The sequence below is a fragment of the Lissotriton vulgaris genome, chromosome 4_1 (assembly GCF_964263255.1).
Source record: "Lissotriton vulgaris chromosome 4_1, aLisVul1.2, whole genome shotgun sequence".
Classification (NCBI taxonomy): Eukaryota; Metazoa; Chordata; class Amphibia; order Caudata; family Salamandridae; genus Lissotriton; species Lissotriton vulgaris.
In genome coordinates this window covers 2,018,160,890-2,018,178,551 of record NC_141691.1, presented here as the reverse complement: position 1 = coordinate 2,018,178,551, position 17,662 = coordinate 2,018,160,890, and the positions used below count along the sequence as shown (strand labels likewise).

Genomic DNA, 17,662 nt, shown 5'->3' with positions numbered 1-17,662 from the left:
ATATTATACAGCTTTGCAGCTGATCTTTATGTGGGAATGACTGCGATCAGAAACAGTGAGGCAATGGTGTCTCTAGGACCAGATATTGATAGGACACATATTTTGGGAAGAAATACCGCCACTACAACATCCCTGGCCATAAATGTCACATGAAGTTTGTGTGATGATGGATAGTTTAAGGAAAAATACTTAGTCAGTCATCGCCCACCCTTGTATCATCTAACAATGAAAAAAAATATACTGCTTAAACAAAGATGCGTGCAACCAAGTTGTGAGGCAGCCGGCCTGAAAATAAGTAAAATATCTGGTGGAGAACCACCAGTTTGCCGGGCGCACAGCGACAATTAAAGTATGAACAATTTAAATTCTTATTCAAAATGAATCAAAAGTACTAAATCAATCAAATTGAACTTTGAATTTCAATTACTTTACTCATTGATATTACAATCATATTTTCTGTGTATAGTAAAAATTACAATAACATTCATAGTAATCGGAGCTTGACATAAAGTTGAGTTGAAAAAATGGATTAGTTACTTACCTGTAATCCTAGTTCTCTTCCAGGGGCATCCTCATCAAAGTCATAAGCATTAGAATATTCCCGCCCATGCGCGGGACCCCGGAAACACTATATTAAATGTGCCCCACATATATATATATACACTCATATATATATACATACATATATATTTTTTTTCATTCTTCACCAAATGCGCTCCTGCGCTTTTCGGAAGGATCTCCGCAGTATTCCCTAGCTTGCCAGGCTGATTGTTACCCCCAGGACACACCTTGCAGCACAACGCCAAGCCAGTTTACTTGAAGTCCGATAAGTTTCGGGGCTGCCACGCCCCTTCCTCATGGACGCACAAAGGAGCACACACAGAGACCTTGCTTCATGTTTCAAAATGCGTTTTTATTTTGAAACATCACCTCCCTCAGTGGGCGTGGTCGTGATCAAGCGGTCACCAGGCATCCTGGGACATGTAGTCTATGAGCAAAGTCCATTATTTACCTTCAGTAGGTTGGGTGCCCCGTGTGCAAGTAAGTCAGTAATTTATATCCTGTAGTAGGAGATGGCATCTGCATGCGTGCATTTTATCCTTGGGAATCCGCGCTGATAAGTTAGACGCTCGTCGTCTCCCTCCAGCCATCTCAGCACACAAGGATTGTGTGCCGTTGTAGAGTGGAGCACTTCCACGACCAGAGCTGGCCGTAAATTATAGTCTTCACCAAATGCACTCCTGCACTTTTCGGAAGGCTCTCCGTAGTATTCCCCAGCTTGCCAGGCTGATTGTTAGCCCCAGGACACACCTTGCAGCACAACGCCAAGCCAGTTTACTTGAAGTCCGACGCGTTTCGGGGCTGCCACGCCCCTTCCTCATGGATGCACAAAGGAGCACACACAGAGACCTTGCTTCATGTTTCAAAATGCGTTTTTATTTTGAAACATCACCTCCCTCAGTGGGTGTGGTCGTGATCAAGCCGTCACCAGGCATCCTGGGACATGTAGTCTATGAGCAAAGTCCATTATTTACCTTCAGTAGGTTGGGTGCCCCCGTGTGCAAGTCAGTCATTTATATCCTGTAGTAGGAGATGGCATCTGCATGCGTGCATTTTATCCTTGGGAATCCGCGCTGATAAGTTAGACACTCGTCGTCTCCCTCCAGCCATCTCAGCACACAAGGATTGTGCGCCGTTGTAGAGTGGAGCACTTCCACGACCAGAGCTGGCCGTAAATTATAGTCTTCACCAAATGCGCTCCTGGGCTTTTCGGAAGGCTCTCCGCAGTATTACCCAGCTTGCCAGGCTGATTGTTAGCCCCAGGACACACCTTGCAGCACAACGCCAAGCCAGTTTACTTGAAGTCAGACGCGTTTCGGGGCTGCCACGCCCCTTCCTCATGGACGCACAAAGGAGCACACACAGAGACCTTGCTTCATGTTTCAAAATGCGTTTTTATTTTGAAACATCACCTCCCTGCGTGGTCGTGCACACGGGGCACCCAACCTACTGAAGGTAAATAATGGACTTTGCTCATAGACTACATGTCCCAGGATGCCTGGTGACGGCTTGATCACGACCACGCCCACTGAGGGAGGTGATGTTTCAAAATAAAAACGCATTTTGAAACATGAAGCAAGGTCTCTGTGTGTGCTCCTTTGTGCATCCATGAGGAAGGGGCGTGGCAGCCCCGAAACGCGTCGGACTTCAAGTAAACTGGCTTGGCGTTGTGCTGCAAGGTGTGTTCTGGGGCTAACAATCAGCCTGGCAAGCTGGGGAATACTGCGGAAAGCCTTCCGAAAAGCGCAGAAGTGCATTTGGTGAAGAATATATATATATGTATATAAACATATATATATAAAAACATGCAATAGCAGCCAAATAACATCAGAGCTGAAATATGCTGTGAAGAATTTCCACCATACATGAATAATATGCATTAGAAACATGAGAAACAACACCAAAGATTGTTTAGAAACTGTTTTAATGCTCAGATAGCAGTAGAAATTCTTATAACTCACTGAAAGCATAGAAAGCTCCCAGGCTGCATTGCAAACACACAGCCTAAAAAGACTGAAAAGCTACTCTGTAGCTGTATGTAATACAAAAACTGACACCGTGCCTTTAAGGCACTCATGACCCCCTGTATCCTATCATGCCTCAGGGGTGACAGTAAGGTCAGTTGTTCTTTTCGGAGACTGGAAAAACTAAGTAACAAATAGGTTAACAATATCTCCTTATTAAAGAATGTCCTTTGCCCGGGGAGGCGGGAGGGTTGCTTATGACTTTGATGAGGATACCCCTGGAAGAGAACTAGGATTACAGGTAAGTAACTAATCCTTCTCTTCCAGTGGATCCTCATCAATAGTCATAAGCATTAAAATAGAATAGCGAGCCTCTTCTCATCCCTGCGGGCAAAGGAATGACAAGACTGTAATCTCATCAACAAGCCTGAGCAGGCCATAGGCTACCCAAACAGATTTCTCAAGGAGGCTTGCCCTATTTGAGTATCGGCCCTGGAATCAGATTCTAGACAGTAATGCCTCGTAAAGGTATGAACTGATTTCCAGGTTGCAGCCTTGCATATTTCTGACATTGGAATGTCCTGCAAGAAAGCCACTGTGGCCGCTTTCCCTATGGAAGAATGCGCTTTGGGTGATACCAATAAAGGCTTGCCTGCAAGCTGATAGGCCAATTTAATGCAGGAGACAATCCATCTGGAGATGGACCTCATGGCCGCTGAAAAGCCCGTTCTCATTGAACCATAGTTCAAAAACAGCTGATCCGACTTCCTGATTCCCTTGGTTCTTTACAAATAAAACTTGAGCATTCTCTTTAAATCCAAGGAGTGCAATGACCGATCTGCTGGGGTCGCTGGATTTGGAAAAAATGAAGGGAGAGAAATGGACTGATTTATATGAAAATCAGAAACCACCTTAGGCAAGAAGGATGGATGAGCCCTCAGGACTACTCTATTGTGATGGAAAACAGTATATGGTTCCTTCGCACAGAGCGCTTGTATCTCTCTTACTCTGCGCGCTGACGTAATTGCCACTAAAAAGGCTGCTTTCCAAGAGAGATGTTGCAAAGAGGCCTTGTGGATGGGTTCGAAAGGAGGTGACATAAACCTGGATAGAACCAGGTTCAATTCCCAAGGAGGAGAAGGATTTGGCACAGGGGGACAAACTTTTTTCAACCCCTGGAGGAAGTCCTTAACCACTGGAACCTGAAGGAAAGAAATCTGATTAGGCGATTTCCTGTACGCTACTATGGCTGACAGATGCACTCTAATGGAAGCATATTTCAATCCAGAAGTTGCCAAGGAAAGGAGGTAAGGCAGAATTACCTTCTCCTGCCCTTTAGTAGGATCTAGGTGATGATCCCTACACCATATGTAAAACCTTTTCCACTTGAACGCATAGGACGCTCTTGTGGAAGGTCTCTTAGCCTCCTTTAAAATGTGCATACATTCGGGAAGCAGGTTCAGGTGCCCATATTGCAGGACCTCAGGTGCCATGCTGTTAGGTTCAGTGATGGGAGGTTGGGATGCAGTATTCTCCCGTTCATCTTGCTCAACAGGTCCGGCCTGCAAGGAAGTCGTCTGTGTGGACACAGACAGATGCAGAAGGTCCGGGTACCACCACTGCCGAGGCCAATCCGGAGCTACCAAGATCATCTCAATGTCTGACCTGAGGAGCTTGGAGACTACCTTCGGAATCAGAGCCAGGGTTAGGAAACGCGTAAGCAAATGTTCCCGACCAATCCATCAGGAGAGCATTCCCCTGCGTTCCGGGCCAGTGGAACCTGGACGCGAAGGCGTGGCATTTTGCGTTTTCTTCGTCTGCAAACAAGTTTATGGCTGGACGACCCCAACAACGAAAAAGCTCTTCTACCACTTCGTCGTTTAGCACCCAGTCTGGCTGATCTTCGAAGTGCCTGCTGAGTGCATCTGCTTTGACGTTCAATTCGCCTGGAAGGTGCACTGCCACTACTGAGAGGCCTCGAGAGAGAAGCCAGTGCCAGATGGTTTGAGCCTCCCAGGAGAGTGGGCGTGACCGCGTGCCTCCTTGCTTGTTCAGATAGAACATGGTGGTTGTATTGTCCGTCTGAACTAGTACTGAGTTGGACTCTATTGCTAGAAAAAAGCTTTGAGAGCTAGAAACACACCTCTGAGCTCCAGCATGTTGATGTGGTACCTCTGCTCCTGCGTAGACCACTGACCCTGAATCTGAATCTGAAGGGGACCCATGTGCGCTCCCCAGCCTTGCAGAGAGGCATCCGTCACTATAGACTGGGACGGTAGAGGTTGGTGAAAAGGCACTCCCACCAACACATTCCTCATCCGAGTCCACCATTTGATGGCATCCTTCGTTGCTTGGGAAAGAGTGATACCATCTTCCCAACGCCTTGTCGCTTGGTTCAACTGGTCTTCGAGAGCCTGTTGCAGAGGCCGCATTCTCAGCCTGGCGTTTGGGATGAGAAAAATGCAGGACGCCATGGAACCCAGCAGGGATGCTACCTGTTGGACGGTTGGAAACCGAGACTAGTAGAATCCCACATTTCTGTCTCATGGAAAAAATTCTCTCCTCCGAAGGAAATGCTTTTCCCAATTTTGTGTCCAGAACGGAGCCTAGGTAGTGGATGGACTGTGTCGGCCGCTGGACTGACTTCTCCGGATTTACATGGGGACCGAGCCTGTGCAACTGGTGCAGGCAAAGTTGCAGATTGTGTGCTACCCGTACCAGAGATGGCCCCTTTAGGAGCCAGTCGTCCAGGTACGGATAGATGAAGAGTCCCTTTTTGTGAAGAAAAGTCGCCAACACTGCCATGCATTTGGTGAAGACTCGGGGTGCGGACTTGAGTCCGAAGGGTAGCACTTTGTACTGGTAGTGTTTGTTTCCTACGACAAACCTCAAGTACTTGCGATGCCGCAGTGCAATCGGAATGTGAAAGTATGCATCTTGCAGATCCACCGAACACATCCAATCTCCGGCTTGAAGATGTGGGATATTTGGTGAAGAGCTAACATGCGGAACTTTTCTTAGACAATGACTTTGTTTAGGAGAAGAAGATCGAGTATGGGCCTGAACTTGTCCTCCTGATCTTTTTTGGGGACAAGAAAGTATCTGGAGTAAACTCCCTTTCCCCTTTGAGAGGGGGGAACTTCCTCTATAGCTCTTTTTTGTAGCAGGATTTTCACCTCTCTCCTGAGCAAGCTTAGCTGGTGAGGGCAAGAGTTCTTTGGAGGAATGTTCTTTGGAAGCGCACGGAAAGGTATCATGAATCCATTGCACAGTATATTCAGCACCCACCGATCCCTTGTGATGCTGACCCACTCTGCCAGGTGTTGTGAAGCACTTCCTCTCACTGGAGTGGGCAACGGCGCCAGAGGAAGCCACTGCTCATGCCTTTCCTCCTCTCGTGGTGGTAGAGGACTGCTGGTAACCTCCTCTACCTCTGTTGGATTTGCCTCGAAACTGGGATTTTCCCTGGTTCTTATTTTGGAACCACTGAGGGGTTTGAACCCTCTGTTGAGCCCCTCTTCCCTTGCTGGTCTTAAAACGGCGTTTGAACTCTTTTTTTCTTCTCCAAACCCACCGCTTTTACCGTATCCAGCTCTGTCTTCATACGAGTCATCTCTCCGTCAGCATGTCCGAAGAGAGAGGACCCCGAAAAAGGAAGATTTAGGATGCGTTGTTGAGCATCCGGCTTCAGCCTTGTGAGGCGAAACCAAGCTGACCTCCTGGCACAAAACCCATGTGAGTGGAATGTGCTGCAAGAACTGCACCATCCGCTGCAGTGCTTATCAACTGGTTCGCCACCAGACATCCTCCGTCATTGTTTCTTCGAAGTCCTTCTGGTCCTCTTTTGGTAGCTTGGACTTGAACCTTTCCATGGAGTCCCATAAGGCTCTATCGTATCTACCCATCAGCGTGGCCGCACTGGAGACCTTCAGCGTGGAGGCAGCTGAATTGCAAACTTTGCGACCCCACGAGTCCTGTGATTCGCTGTCCTTATCTGGTGGTACTGAAGAGGAAGCAGCAACTGCATGCGTCTTCCTTGCAGCAGCCACTATCACAGAGTCTGCTTGAGGGTCAGATTTTACAAAAACTGGGTCGGAGGAAGATGGTTTGTACTTCTTCTGTATGCGGGCCGGCACCGCTTTGATGGATGCTGGAGTTAGAAAAACGTCCTTGACCGGATCCATAATCCCCGGGACTAAAGGCAGCAGCGGGCGAGAGACAGATTTTTTGTACAAAGTTTCAAAAATTACTGTCGTAGCCACCTGGGGGACAGACATTTCAATGCTCAGCTTCTGAGCTCCTCTTTGTAGGACATCTAGATAAGTGCCAATGTCATCCACTGGAGAGGATCTAGAAACAGGACTATCCATCAGTGTGGGAGAGTAATCCCTTTTGAAAGACCTGGTAGAAGAAGTAGATGAAGTAGACGGAGTGCCTCCTCTCTCGTGATCTTCTTGGGTGTTCTTCCCTTCTAGGAGAACGAGATCTGACCGGATCTTTTCTTCTGAGTGAACGAGATCTGACCGGATCCTCTCTTCTGGGAGAACGAGATCTAACCGGATCTTCCCTTCTGGGAGAGCGGGATCTGGTTGGCCTTCTCACAGGCGATTTGCTTGCTTGGCGCCTGGGAGGACTGCGTCTGTCCACTTCCTCCACCAGCCTCTGGAGAGGAGATCTGTGCTGAGGACTGACATGCTCTTGCATACGTCTGGCAGCCCCTGACTCTCTCCAATGATCCAATGACTTGTACCATCTAGGTGACAGTCTGACCTCCCCAGCCAAAGGATCTGGCTGCCGCACAGGAGATCTGCAGACAGGACTTCTGGATCTTGAGGATGTTGTCGAGGAGCCAGAAGACTGTGACGTGGAATGACGAGAAGCTGACTCCGTAACCATGATCACAGAGTTCCTCGACGACGATCGAGCTCTTTCTGAATGCCTCGACGTCGAGCGTTCTGGCGTCGAATGCCTTTCTCTCGACGTCGAATGCCACTGGGGAGTCGGCGAGACCATCAATCTCGATGTCGAGAGAAAGGCATTCGACACCAGAACGCTCGACGGCGGAGGGGTATTGGCCACCCTCGACGCCGAGCATCGACGAGACGTCGACGAAGACTGCCTCCTCGACACCGATCGATGTTTTGCTGTCGACGGCGAGGGGTCTTGGTCCTCGACGCCGAACTTAGTTTCTTAGACGACGGTGGAGGGGTCACACTTCTCGACGCCGGTCGTCACCTGGATGACGACGGCAGAGGAGTGACCTCCCTCGACGCCGACCATTGCCTGGTTGATGGTGGCGGAGTCACATTTCTCGACACCGAACATCATCCGGTTGACAACGGCGGAGGGGATTTCGACAATGGAGCTGGATTCTTCTTTTCGACGGCGAGCCCGTCGACGGCAGTAGTTTGGAAGATAAATGACCCACCGGTGGCCAAGCCCGACGCTGAAGCTGAAGGGTGTGAAGACTTCTCTTTTGAAGATGTTCTTGCCTTATTGGAGCCCTTCTTCACCGGAGACCTTCCTCTGGATGACCTGTGAGCCAGGCCATAAATGCGAATCCTCTCCCTGTCTTTGAGAGTTCTTCCTGACAGGTGCTCGCAGTGAGGACAGGTGCCTGGATCATGTTCCTCAGGCAGACACAGGATACAAACGTCGTGGTTGTCTGATTTTGCCTTCTTGTTGCCACAAGAAGGACATTTGTCAAAAAGTGAAGGCATTCTCAGCTGAAAATGTTCACTAAACTGACTTAAAAAGACAGTTTCTTACTTGCCTAGATGTAAAATGTCAAAGTAAGTAAAAAAGTTATTAAAAGGGAAGTAATTTTCTGTCAGAAAACAGAAATTAGTGGAGATGTGTAACCAGGATCCTCCCTGAAGGAGCCGGAAAGAACAACTGACCTAACAGTCACCCCTGAGGCATGATGGGATACAGGGGGTCATGAGTGCCTTAAAGTCACGGTGTCAGTTTTTGTATTACATACAGCTACAGGTTAGCTTTTCAGTCTTTTTAGACTGTGCGTTGGCAATGCAGCCTGGGAGCTTTCTATGCTTTCAGTGAGTTATAAGAATTTCTACCGCTATCTGAGCATTAAAACAGTTTCTAAACAATCTTTGGTGTGGTTTCTCATGTTTCTAATGCATAATATTCATGTATGGTGGAAATTCTTCACAGCATATTTCAGATCTGATGTTATTTGGCTGCTATTGCATGTTTTTTTATTATATATATATATATATGTGGGGCACATATAATATAGTGTTTCCGGGGTCCCGCGCATGGGCGGGAATATTCTAATGCTTATGACTATTGATGAGGATCCCCTGGAAGTGAAGCCAAATTCTTAAACATCAATCACTGCAGAAACACAATTCAAATGTTCACGGCCATGCCCAATGCATTTCGGGATTATGAACAAATCCCTTCTTCAGGGGCCACTGTGGAGAATAGAAAACAATGATAAAAAATGTTTTCTTTGTTGTGAAAAACAATGCATAAGCACCGTCATGCTGTAGACGTGGCATAGTGTAATGACAAAGCTAAGTGCTGAAAACCTTATATGCATCTTGCTGAAGGCAATACATGGAAAACCACCCAGTGAATAATGGTGAACACTCTGTGGCTATTAATCTATAATTGTGAAAAGGAAAAGGTAGAAGTGATAGAGAAGAATATTGTTGGTAGCTCGTCTAAATCGGAGGTACCAACTACTGGGAACAGTGTTATATGAATATTGAACCAGTGATCACGTGGGTAGCCAAAATTTACTCTAGGGACATGCAGGAAAAAAAAGTACAGATATGAAGCTACTTCCAATGGCGAGAAGAAGGAACCCCCTGAGGGAAACAACATGTAGGTGTAATAGTACCCTTAGAGGAAGATGCATATAAGGTTTTCAGCACTTAGCTTTGTCACTACACTATGTCACCTCTACAGCATGACGGTGCTTATACATTGTTTTTCACAACAAAGAACATTTTTTTATCATTGTTTTCTATTCTCCACAGTGGCCCCTGAAGAAGGGATTTCTTCACAATCCCGAAATGCATTGGGCATGGCCGTGAACATGTGAATTTTGTTTCTGCAGTGATTGATGTTTAAGAATTTGGCATTTTTTCAACTCGACTTTATGTCAAGCTCTGATTACTATGAATGTTCTTGTAATTTTGAGTTACACAGAAAATATGATTGTAATTTCAATGAGTAAAGTAATTGAAATTTAAAGTTCAATTTGAATGAATGAGTACTCTTGATTCGTTTTGAATAAGAATTTAAATTGTTCATACTTTAATTGTCGCTGTGCGCCCGGCAAACTGGTGGTTCTCCACCAGATATTTTACATGGATGGTTTAAGGAAAACATAACATTGCAAGCTACCACGGCCACTCTCATCAATACTTGGTAACACCGACTTCCATCCAGGTTAGAACAGACAGAACTTCAGAAAGTGGGACAAAGCTAGATTCAGTATGGTGGGAAGACCTAAATGCTGAACCTTTGAGGAAATAGAGCTTGACTACGGCCTGTCTATAAAACCCGGAGAGGGGTAAATTGGAAGAAATTGATTTTCTAATTATTATATAGATTACTTTTCACCCCTACACTTTGGCGCAAAATCAATAAGAAATTCTTCAATAAATGCTGGAGATGCTGTGGACAGTCAGGCACACTAACACATATAATTTGACCGTGTACAGCCCTCAAAACATTTTGGAAGGATTTATGGAAGGACATTGGTGACATCACAGATGAGCAACGTACTTAACTTTGATAATTGTAGAAAAGTGCCCCATTTTGACATGGTCGCTTCCACTTTTCACCTGGGATTGGAAACAATTTTGACAGAAATGCACTGGGTTCCTGTCATCCAAGTCTCTAGTGCCAGATCTCTTTCTTTAAAACTGTGCAACTGTTCCCCAACTGGCAATATCTTTAGTACCCCGTAAGTCCTTAGTAAATGGTACCCGTGTACCTTGGGATGGGTACTAAAGAGGGTCCCTAAGGGCTCCAGTTTGTATTGTGCCACCCAAAGGAACCCCCTCACCATACTCATGCAAACTGCCATTGCAGAATGCATTAAGTGGTGCAGACAAAAGTGAAAACACGAGATGGCACACCTCCTGTGTGCCATGTCTGCAGACACTGCATGCAATATATGTAATTCACCCCTACAGCATGCCTTACAGCCCTAAGACAGGATGCATTATATTACATGTGTGGACATATGTGTATGAGCAGATATGCCCCTGAGATGTTCAAGCCAATTCTTGGACATTACAAGTGAACAGGGGAGCCATCTTGATTACATGTACCGGACACTAGTATTTAGGAGTTCCCCAGCTACATGATGACTTAATTGAAACCAAAGAAGTTTGGTATCAAACATCTTGTATAAATAAACCCACACTGATTCCAAGGATGCGTTTATTAATACATGTGCCCAGAGGGTACCTTGGTGGTACCCCTTGTAACCTACTAGCCCACTAGTGTGCTGGCTGACTGGAACACCACCAGTCTGCCACCACAGACGTGCTTTTGACCCCCTGGGAGATGAGAGCCCCGCTCAAAGAGGTCAGAAACAATGCCTGCTCTGGCAGGAGGTGTTTACACCTCCTCCAAACAATGGGGCTAGCAATCAGCATACCAAGGCCAGAGGCTTCAGAGCATCTGCTGCCTTTGATATGCGACCCAGGAATCACCTGAGAGTGGCCACCACCTGCCCTGAGGCCCATGTGGGACCGGACAGGTGGGGCATTAGCTATACAAGGAGGCGTGGAGCACTCCCAGATCAGACTGGTCCCAGGTCAGAACACAGGGGTAGGATTATGGCCACTTCCAACAGGAAGTGGTCATGTAAAGGACGTAGTGAGCCCATGGGTAGGTAGCCTATTGGCCACTAGTCTTCATTCCCCTAAAGCCCCTTAATTTAGGGCCACCTGAATCCAGAACGTTAGCTTCCATGGACTAAAAAGAAGAGAACACTGAAGAGCCAATCTCTGCAAGAACTGAAGACCGCTGTGGACTTTTGGTGTCAAACTCTGCCTGCCGCACAGAGACTCGGAACACTGAAAAGACCCGACTCATCCTGCAGCTGTGCATCCTCCACAAGCCCCGGAGGGTTGTCAGCACTTCGCCAAGCAGCCAGCATCTCCCTTGGAGTAGAGGAGCAACCCCCCTGCAGCCTGTAAGCTCTGACCAAGACGTCCAGGTAAAGACAATGCTGTCCACCAGGACCACAGAGAAGAAGCCGCCCAGGAGAAGGTCAGCGCACTCAAGGAGGTCAGATCCATCTTCCTGCCAACGCTAGGACCTCCACCTTGTTGAAAGTCCCGTCTGGACTCCAACGACAACACAGACGCGCAGCAGGCAAGAGATGCAGCACCGCAGAGGCCAGCACTGAGAGTGGCCTGGCCTGTCCGACAACAGTGAGCCCCTTGATGCACGACAGCCAGCTACAAAACACTCTGCACTCAACCAGCCCGGCCTAAGAAAACAGACTGCTTCCCCGTGCTACCAGGACCCTCATGACCGAGCACCCCTGTTGGGAGCTCCTTGACTTGTCCTCAAGTTCCCCATGGCAAAATATTTCCAGGTGACCCACCTTTCTACCACGTAGCCTGCAAGGCTTTCAACCCGTTCAGCACCTCTGTACTGTAGTGTAGTGTAGTTCCTATATTCCTAATAGGCTCTGCGCATTGGAATAATATATCCTATAGATTTGATGTAGGACTTAAGTCTACTAGGTCTCTATCAAATATATTAGACTTAATTGTGAGTGCCAGCTAGCTCAGAGGTCACTAAAAACTTTCTCGCGTTCACAAGAAGGGATTTAGTTTCTGACAACCACATAAACATGACAACTTTGTTTCCTCAACATAAAACTGATCTTCAGAGTCGTGGAAACGATAGATATTTTACTCAGTCAATCGTGCATGCTTCGTTTCACCAGAGGTGCAGAGAAATAGAGAGACGGGCGTTTTCAATAAAAGTATTTATTGAACAGTCCTCTTTCTCAAGCAAAAGAAATGAACTGCTACAATCGTAATACTGGTTGCAAAATATAATGCATACTGTAAAAAGAGTAGAATAAAATAATACTGTAAGAGCATTTTATGGTTCTTAGACCATAGATAAATACATACATAAATAACAAAGGCTAAAAAGTACTCAACTGGTGCTTCTAAAATAAGTCTACCCCGATGTACATAACCTAGGTCGAGTACGAGGGAAAAAGTAAGTAAGGTGTAGCATAAATTTAGTATTCTTTGCCAAGAATCTATCAAAGATTTATCTTAAGGTCTAATCAGCTCCGTACCTTGGTTTAGAATGAAGAAGGTCAAGCTCAGGAGTCGATTTCCCAAAAACCCGCAAGGGTAGCTTGGAAACACTGGAGCTGGATTTCTCGGCAAGAGAAAAGACAGCGTCTCTCTCAGTACGTCTGCTGGAGGGTCGGCTTCCTTCGGCCCTTGCTGTAGCAGCATGCGTCGGGCAAGTAGATAGTCAAACTGCTCCAAACCACTGTGTGTTTGCTATGGCAAGTGTGGGCATATTTATACCTTGAAGGTGCAGAGTTTTAAGTAAAGGTGGACATAATAACGTCAAAGAGTCTCAGTTCTTTGAAAACTCCATGAGTTCTTGGACAAGTCAGTGTTCGAGCAAGGGGAAGCCCCTAACTGCTGAAGCCGAGTTTTCCATGAAATCCTTGTGGCTTTCGGAACTAGTGGAAGTAGCCATGCCTTATTTGGACTGCATGGGCAATGTCTAAATATGGTTATGATTTCTATGCTTATATAAGGATATGGTAATTTATACCTATATAAGGGCATGAATCAGGAAAATTACACTAGGGTCCTAACATGCTATACAACAGTACCCGTACTCAACATGACAGATATGACCAATCTGCTGGTGGAACTTTGGTCCTTGTCCCCCTACCACCTCATGACCGAAAGGGGTCCTAGGGAAACGTATTGCAAGCATATGTATGCAGTGAATGTCCTTTCTACCAAAGGAAAACATTACACGTAAAAACTAATTGTTGGTTAACATTGTTAAGGTTATAAAAAGTCCATTCCTAAAAAGTACTTACCAATTTACGAAGTTCTTGGTTTCTAAATATATATAAAACTGTCTAACACTCCTCTCTGATAAGCCTAAGGCTACTCAATCACACTACCCCTGGTAGAGCACCTTAGAATTGCTAGAGCAAGCCCCTGTCCACTTAGAAGGGATACCTGGACTCTTTACACAGCAAACCTCTTTCTGGTATATACTATATAAAGAGACCGCTTCCAACAGTTATGCTATTTCTGGATGACACTCGAAATAATTCAAATTTATCACCTTAGAATACCCCTGAGGCGCCAGACTGGATCTGGAAAATTTGTATCTGCTGACTCTCCACTACCCTGAACTGACTGAGCAGAGCTACAAGTAATCGCCACCCCTGCATGCTCATGTTAATTTCAAGTCTGTTCCCTGTTCGAGCCCTTGGACGCAGAGTGTGAACACTTGTTGGTAATAGTGTGCTGAGTACTAATTTGGGACTGTTTTAGTTGTTAAAATTAGGTCACTCCCCAGAAAGAGTAGTTGGAAAAGCAATGAGGAAAGAGCGGCTAGATAGAATATGCACCAGAAAGAGCGTTACTACAGGTAAGAAACATGTTTTTATGGTGAATAGTTGTAATATCAGATTCCTCACCTTAGAATAGATTGAAAAAAAGCAGTACCTCTTCGGGTGGAGGGTCTGTGGAGTGGGCTGAGATCAAAAAGTCTTGCAGGACAGAGCTGGTGAGAAGCTCTTCCTGCTGGAACAGGCTTAGTGAATATGTGCACGTATGCCCACATCACGGTCTGGCAGATGTCTAGGACAGGCACTATGCATGGCCAAAGCAGTGGTAGAAAGCTTAGCCCTGGTGGAATGGGCCCTCAAATCTTCTGAAGGCTGGCGTTTGGTCAATGCGTAGCAGATCTTGCTGGATTAGAGCCAGGATGCATGACAACCGGTTGTCTTTTTGTTATTTCAAGCATAAGCTCAAGCATAAGATAGTTAGGGGTCCAAAATTGGTGTTGGCACCTGGTCACACTCCAGTATCAGTGGCGTCAGAACCGGGGTAGTGTAGACCGGCGTGGATCTCTGGAGGGAACAGAAGCTTGTACAGGGCACAATACGGGCCTGATTATGGGTCGAAAGTGGGTAGACGGAATCATGGATGGACCAGTCAGCTGTAATGCAATTGGAGGCCCATACAACTCCAAGAAACACAAGAGCTGGCAGCTCACCAAAAATGTGCGGCATGTCCTTCATGAAGGACTCTATCTTCTGCAGAGTCAACAACTGTCCTGGACATTCAGGGCACGTTATGACCAGCTGATGAGTCTGTTCCATGACCAGAGACCGCAAACGGACTTTGTGATGCCCTCACACTTTCTCTTTGGAGTTAGAGTGGCAGAATTGGGTCAAGTCCTGCCTCGCTTGAACTTGGACTTATTGGAGGAATTCAATCAAGTTGAGTGGTTGCGAGAACAGACTCAAGATAGAATCCACACCTTGGAACGCGAAAGGGACAGACCCACGCGAAGGCTGCAACTTCAAGTGCTCCCCAGCATACATCTTTGCCTCCTCGTCTCGGATCGCCTTTGGGTGCATGAGAGTGCACTTATAGCATGAGGTGTCTTATCCCAAGCCCAGATAGCAAAGACACAACTTGTGCGAGTCCACATCTTCAAGACCAGTCTTTTTACTACCTTTGCTGCCAATCTAGTAAGAAGAATCATCAATAATTCTTTAACTATAGGAATCTTTTCAGAAGACTCAAAAAAAGTGTTACATACGCCCATTATTAAAATAAAATCGAACATGGACCCGTACGACTCAAACAGCAGACCGATTACATATGGAACTTTCCTGGGCAAACTGATAGAAAGAGTAGCATTAACCTAGATGCACAAGTTACTACTTGTGTAACGATATATCTGTAAGAGACATTAGTTAGTGATAGATTCCTTACCTTAGAATATCCCCAGGAGTCAGACTGGATCCGGAAAATTTTGCGTAGCAGTACCCTTGCGCAACGGTAGGCGTCGTCTGCGGCTCCGCGTCCGTCGTCGGCGTCGTGGGCGCCGTGATGACGTCGTCGGAGTATATAGACGCCGCCTCCGCGTGCTGACGTCAGTTCTTAGCCACAGCTTTTCCGCGCCAGAAGCGCAGAGCCATGACAAAAACCGACTCTGGTGCCAAGAAACTAGGGCCCTGAAAGGGGGATGACCTTAACCCTAGATATCGGTTCGCAGAACGGGGAGGATGGGTGGGTCGGTAAGGAATCTATCACTAACTAATGTCTCTTACAGATATATCGTTACACAAGTAGTAACTTGTGCATCTGAAAGAGACACGTTAGTGATAAATTCCTTACCTTAGAAAAGATACCCCAGCAATACCATCCCCGTGGTGGTGGGTCTGCGAACCAATATTTACACCAGAAAGTCCTGGAGAACGGAACGGCCGAAGTAGCCATCCCTCCGGACTTGACTGTCCAGGCAGTAGTGCCTCGCAAACGTGTGCAACGAAGCCCACGTAGCGGCCTGGCAAATGTCCTGCAAGGGCACACCGCGGCCCAAGGCAGTTGTAGTGGCCGTGACTCGAGTGGAATGAGCCCGCAGCCCAACAGGTGGTTCCTTCTTAGCCAAGGAGTAACACGCCTGGATGCACATGATAATCCATCGAGAGATGGTCCTCTTGTGCACCGCTTTCCCTTTCTTAGCGCCCGCGTACCCAACAAAGAGTTGATCATCCACCCGGAACTGGCGTGTGCGATCCAGATAGAACGAGAGCGCACGTTTTGGGTCCAGACGGTGGAGCCTCTCCTCCTCTCTCGAGGGGTGCAGAGGCGGAAAGAAGGTGGGCAATGTGATGGACTGCCCAATGTGGAAGGCCGTGACCACCTTAGGCAAGAAGGAGGGCCTAGTCCTCAAAACAACCTTGTCCGGATGGACTGAAAGGAAAGGAGGCTTACAAGAAAGAGCCTGGAGCTCACTCACTCTCCTGGCAGAGGTGATGGCTACCAGGAATGCAGTCTTCAAAGAAAGAAGGCGAAGTGGACAGTTATGAAGTGGCTCAAAGGGAGCGCACATCAGAAATGTTAGAACCAGATTCAAGTCCCACTGAGGCATCACGAAAGGAACCGGAGGAAAGGTATGAGTGATGCCTTTCAGAAATCTGTTAACTATTGGGGACTTGAACAAAGAAGGTTGGTCAGGCAGCCTCAGAAAGGCTGAAAGAGCCGAAAGATAGCCCTTGATAGTGCCCAGAGCAGAGCCCTGCTGGGCAAGAGAAAGAAGAAAGAGAAGAATCTCAGAGAGAGGGGCATTGAGAGGATCCACAGCCTTTGCTGTGCACCATGCCACAAATCTGTTCCACCTGCAGGCGTATACCGTTTTTGTGGAGGGACGCCTGGCTGCCAGAATGATGTTGCAAACTTCAGGAGGCAAGTCAAATGGCCTCAACTGCCGCCGCTCAATCTCCATGCATGGAGGTGGAGACTGGACAGGTTCGGGTGGAGGACCGTCCCCTGCTGCTGCGACAGAAGGTCCTCCTGAAGAGGCAGACGAACCGGGGGATCGACTGACATACTGAGTAGCTCGGGATACCAGTACCTTCGTGCCCAGTCCGGAGCCACAAGGATGACTTGTGCCCGGTCGCGCTTGATCTTCTTCAGCACTCTGGGCAGAAGAGGTATAGGCGGAAAGGCGTACAACAGACCGCAGCTCCACTCGCGACGAAAAGCGTCTCCGAGCGAGTGCCGCCTTGGAAATTCCAACGCGCAGAACTGATGACATTGCGCGTTCTCTTCGGTGGCGAATAGATCTAACCAAGGCTCTCCCCAACGCAGAAAGAGGCCTTGCGCCACGTCCGAGTTCAGACGCCATTCGTGATCCATCGAGCACCGACGGCTGAGTTCGTCCGCCCTGGCGTTCAGAGAACCTGCCAGGTGTTGAACCACCAGAGTCACGCCCTGATGTTCCAGCCACTGCCAGAGGCGCAGAGCCTCCTGGCAGAGGGTCCACGACCCCACACCGCCCTGTTTGTTGCAGTACCACATGGCGGTGGTGTTGTCCGTGAACACCTGCACTGCACT

The 17,662-nt window shown here is 47.4% G+C and overlaps 1 protein-coding gene across 1 annotated transcript in view; it reads right to left on the bottom strand.

Annotated features, from left to right (window-relative positions):
• The window catches only part of TONSL (tonsoku like, DNA repair protein), a 419,298-nt gene that overhangs the window by 281,142 nt on the left and 120,494 nt on the right, over positions 1–17,662 (bottom strand). The window lies entirely within an intron of this gene.